Raw genomic sequence first — 5929 nt, forward strand, 5'->3', positions numbered from 1 at the left:
TGGGGCCTTATTCTGGGGTTGTGGCGTGAGTATGTATTCGATGCATGGTATGTAGTTCTTTTCGCCACCGGCCGCGCCAGGGGTCCAGACGCTGCACCGGACCTGCATGGTCATGTCTTTCCCTAGGCGTGTGCGTGTTTGTAGCTTAAAATCAGGGGTTCCCCATTGGTATCCTGGTTGGGCCAAGGTCTTAATGCTAGCTTGCCCGTCTTCCCGGAACTCTCGTTGCTTTTGTAGTACCATGCCAACGCGTCCAGGCCCTGCCGACAGTGCTAGCCAATTTATGTTCACCCAATTTGTGTGCAGGGCTTTCTGTTCGAAACATGGTAGTGATACTCTTTGTCCCCATGTTACGGTGAGGTGTCGGGTTTCGTTTTCGCATCTATTGGAATCGGAGTTTCCCCTAGCTGCTGTCGCTATCAATAGTATTGTACCTATGATTAGGCCCATCCTTACTGTGGTTGCTGTGGTGTAGTGTCTGGTGCTTGTATGGCCAACTTACAGTGCGTGGCGTGGATCCACGAGGTCTTGCCCTCGCAAAAGACTGCCGTTGGTGTAGTCAGCAACACCTGGACTGGTCCCTTCCACCTTGGTTCCAAGGCGTTCTTGCAGGTGAAGTGCTCCACGAACACCTGGTCTTTTTCCTCTGGTGGAACACCTGGTCCACAAGTCTCCTGGGAGCGCCTGGTCTACAGGTCTCCAATTCATAGATTCAATTCATTCAATTCATAGTTTCATAGAACACCTTTTCTCCAATTTCCTAATCCACTTTTTTTCAAGTGGATCCAATTTTATCCAATATTCAATTTTTAAATTCAATCCCATTTAATCCAGTCCAATTCAAATTAAATTCAATCCTTCTCTCAGCATCCCATTACCTGTTTCCAACATCAATAAAAATAAAATTATAAAATTAATAAAAAATCAATCATCTCAACTCTCAAATCAAATCAAAAAATCAATCAAAATCATAAAAAAATCAATAAAATAATAAAAATAAACGAAAATTACTTCAGCGAGAGTTTCAACTAGAATTAACACAAACAAACCACCATTAACCTCCATTAACACAAACAAACCACCATTAACCTCCATTAACACAAACAAACCACCATTAACCTCCCCCTATTATTTATTTATTTTCACGAATAGACAAATAATAGAAATAACCTGGTCTACTTCCAATTTCAATTCTGGTCAGTTCTGGTGTCTGGTCACACACAATGTTTTCCTCACCCACTGTGATTCGCTCAAAATAGATTCTCACTGTTATGTCTGAAATTCGTCTCATGAAAACCCATTCAAGAGTCCGGTGTAACAGATAGCCAAACACATAGACACGCCGAAGACCCCAGGGTACCCATCAAACTAGCTTGTCCGCAGATCCACAACACAGCGAAACATGTAACTTTACTAAAATAATCACTTACTCATAACTAATACTCATAATAACTCATAATTACTTATGTAATTACTCATACCAATACTTACTTAAAATAATGTAATATCCCAATCTTCACCCCCTATGCAAATCGAAGCACCCCGGACGATCCACAACCAATATCAACCACTGTAGCCGTTTTCCCGACTCCAGGCAGCCACACGCAGCCACATACATCTCCATCCACGTCACACAAGACAACAGCCAACGAGTGTGTCCACCACACAGAAACCTTTGGCAATGCAACAACCGAACTCCCAGACAACCAACAACAAAACCCAATCCATCTCCATGGCTCATCAAGCAGTTCCAACTTAATCCAGCTTCACATACCGATTTCCCCAAAAACTCGTGAAACTTCACCCCCATTCTGGAAAAACCCTGGACTAAACCCTGACACCCTAAATAACTTCAGACCCATCTCCAATCTACCCTTTCTGTCAAAAGTTTTGGAACGTACTGTGGCCACTCAACTCAAACATCACCACTCTGCCAATAACCTGTATGAAACATCCCAATCCGAATTCTGCTCCAGCCACAGTACTGAAACTGTTCTCCTCAAAATCACCAGCGACCTTTTCTCTCCTCTGACGCCGGCAACCTCAACATTTTCATCCTCCTCACCTCAACGCCTCCTTTGACATCATCAATCACACCATCCTCCTCACCCTGTTTAGACCAGCTTGTGCCTATTAAACCCAAATCAGTTCACTCCCAAGCCCACAAGGACCACCTACTACTCTCAAATTATCCACTCTGGCTCCGGAATCCCAAAAGCACTCTTCTCTACAATAAACAAACTAAATAAACAAATAAATAAACAAACTTTACAACGTGAACAAACTCCTCAGCGCCCTGGATACCGCCACCTGTCATTCAGAGTAGACAACAGCATCTCCTTTCTGGCTTTCAGCATCTCCTTTCTCCTTTCTGGCATCCAAATGAAATTCTGGCTTCAAATCAACTTCCTCGAACTTAACTATGATAAATCTAAATTAATCTTCGTTTGCCCACAACCACTCACCAAATTCACCCATAACTTTGCCCCCAACATCGATGGTCATTTGAACACAAATTGAACAAAATTAATCGAACAAAACACTTCCATTAACTCGACATTCTTTTCACAGCACAAAGTTCACTTGAACATCTTTTTCCTGGATACTCCCTCTTTATTTTTATACCATACCATGCTTCTCCACTTGCAACCCAAATATTTTCCATGAAATAAATAAAATGAATTTTATGAATCTTCTCATTATTTGAAAGTTTACAAAATGTCCCAAATCTGTATATTATTTTCTACTGTGGTTATATTAAACCATTATTTTACAAAATCCAACTTTCAATAAACTGAAAAATGCTTCGCCATGGAATAGTCCACCACTCATATAAATAATCATAAGAGTTCTGCGAAACATCTCCATCTTTAAAACTTAGCCAACCATTTTTAAACCACATGTTTTCCCCCCAAAAAACAAGTCACATTCTTTGTATATTGCCAACATTGTTCATCGTTTAAGTATCATCCAGAACTAAATTTTTTTTTATAAACCGTCAATTTGTAGATGCATTTATTTATATCCCATTAACCCAAGAACTCTCAATTGCTTGGTTATATTTTAGTAATGTCATATATCCATATTTCTTTTCCAAATTGTTCCTGATATACACATTAATCCCATCTGTCTTTGTTTCCAGATGAACTCAAATCAGGAAATCAACACAAATCCTTATTACCTCCAATCAATCACACTGCACATCATTCCCCGTCCTTGATGGATAATTTTTCATCCAGATGGGCACAGCATCCCGTTTTTGGCGACCCAGCCCTGAAACAAGCCCCTGGACTCCTTGCAGGCTGGACCAAAACCCCTGGACGAAGTTGCATCCCAGTACTGACTCTGCTGCCTTCTTGCAAACCACTTCAACTCCATGAATTTTACATGTTTCGTGAACAGAACAAAGCCCTCTGTAATCGTCAGATTGAACCTGCCCCAAACCCGTCCATATAAACTCCATTGTTGTCCTGTCCATCTCTCTGTTTGTGGATCCGGTGCAAAGTTACACAAAGTTCCCGTTTACATTTTGTGACTCACAGCTCCTGCCTCCATGGAACAATGACGCCTAAGCACTCAATTAGCCCTCCCAGTACCAAAGACTTACAATCAGACCGACAGACAGACAAATAACAGAGGCATGTCGCCAGCCCCAGCACAGGACATCACCTTTCCGGGCAGGCACAATATAATCCACAGTATCGAAATGCCAATTTCTATCCGGAGCCTCGCGAAGCCAAAATCGGACATGTTCACTGCATTTCAACCTCCATTTCACTGACCCTGACTATCCCCATTGCTCGATCACGCACGTCACTGTGCTCGGCCCGGTTAAATTAAACTCAAGCGTACTGTACCTGACGCTTCCGGTCGGCACCGGAAGTCTGTTTATTTCTTGAGACCCCTGAATCGGGACATCAACGACAATTACAACGACAAACAGGACTCGATATTCTCTGTTCATTAATTACGTACATGATTTTGGTTTTACCCACAATATAATGTCCCGATATTCTCCAGATTTAAGTCCTATATATCCTGTCGTTAAAGCAACACCCTGTAGACTGACTCCGCCTGTCGTTCTTCCAAGGTTAGTGAATTATCTCCGACCTCTTTCCCTTACAAATCTCGAACAAAGGTCAACTAAACTTTAAAAGGTCAAACTTCGAATTGGGGTAACCAGCGCTTTATTATTCCGCAACTAATACAATTACAAGTCCGGCGACATTCCCTGCAAGAACTCCACATCCAGACAGACAGATGACCATTATTGTGGCTCCACATTGCAAAATGCTAACTTCTACGAATCCAACAACCGTCACAATCCGCCCAGGAACTTCCAGGCGTGCTCTACAATGCAGCACCTCTCTACCTGGTGCACACCTTTCGCACATCCCTCCTCGTTCGCACAACGCTTCATCAACACCTCCTCGCGCCCACACAACTGCAACCCCCGTGTCCACCCAGAGTGCCCAATCTGCGACCCACAATCTTCTCGGGGCACACACTTCCTCTGAGAGTGGGCGAGTTATCGCCGGCACTCTGAGCAACTCTCATACAGCACACCCGTGACTCGCGGCTCGCTCGGCTCCTGCCCGAACGCACAATATCCCTCTACCCAAACTTCCACGGAGCCGCACGGCGGAAACACAGGTTTGTACCACACTTTAATTAAACGAACATCGCCAGGATTCTCGGATAGACGTTAATTTCACAACACACATGACAAAGATCCGATTTAAATTCAGAGATCGCCGATCGACCTGGCACAACCATCTCAACGCGACGACGCCACGCCGCCCCCCGTCTTGGCGCGCACCCTCGTGCCTCCACACGAATCCCAACACTCCCTGCACGCCGCTCTATTCGCGTTCACGGCGGGGTTTACCTCACGTTGGGACATGCAGTCGGCTGTCATAACATAGAGCTGTCATAACAAATCTACGACCTGACATGTAGTGAGCTGTCAGAACATTGAGCTGTCAGAACTCATCCCTAGCTCGTAAACATCGCAAAAAAACAGGATCTCCGACGCTCCACCTCCCTGACCCAAAATGCACTATATGACACCAACTCCAAAGGTGAGCTGCCTCAGCGATACATCCCACACATACAATCCACAATATCTGCCATTGAATGAACTCTTCAATTCAAGTAAAACACACATATTGATTCGAATTCTGAATTTAGTTCAACAAATTCCAAATCTCCGTCCGACTGCCGCTCGAAAGAAAAAAAACAGCCCATCCTGCAACCATCTCCAAGAAACCGCTTCATATCAACAGTAGGTCGACAAGGGCACTCCGAGTGCTTTCCTGACCCGATTTATATCAATTCGCTTCCCAAACAACTCCCAAACAGATGACAGACAAATACATTGGCCAGATACACACGTCAATTAACATCCCAATATACATTCATTCCTCATTCATATACTCATAGAAGTCTCCCAGACTTCGCGCGAAACTCAGATCGACTCAAATCATGCCTTTCTCCAGCCACTCCCAAACAATCTTTGCTCATTCATGTTACGTCTCTCATTCAAGGAAAAGGATTTTTGGGACGGGTTGGACGGGGGTGGGTTGAGGTGAAAAAAGGGAAGGCAGGGCGGGGTGTTGGGGTGTTGCCTAGAGCCCCGGGACTGAGCTCAGGTCTTGGGGGGGTGGGGGGTGTTGCCTAGAGCCCCGGGACTGAGCTCAGGTCTTGGGGGGTTGGGGGGTCTTGGTCTGGTATCTGGTCCAGCGGCATCACTCGCTGTTTTACTTGTTTAACTGCTTACTTACTTGTCCTCTGGCCAGGGATTATTTAAATCTTTAGTTAACACAGCCCAGTCCTTTAATGGTCTTACCGCGGCAAAATGATGCCTCTTAAACATGAAAGATGCCGGGGTTCCCTTAAGGGGTTCCCCTTCTTTCATTAGCTTGCTTCC

The sequence above is a fragment of the Myxine glutinosa genome, chromosome 7 (genome assembly GCF_964187855.1).
Source record: "Myxine glutinosa chromosome 7, kmMyxGlut1.1, whole genome shotgun sequence".
NCBI classification, from domain to species: domain Eukaryota; kingdom Metazoa; phylum Chordata; class Myxini; order Myxiniformes; family Myxinidae; genus Myxine; species Myxine glutinosa.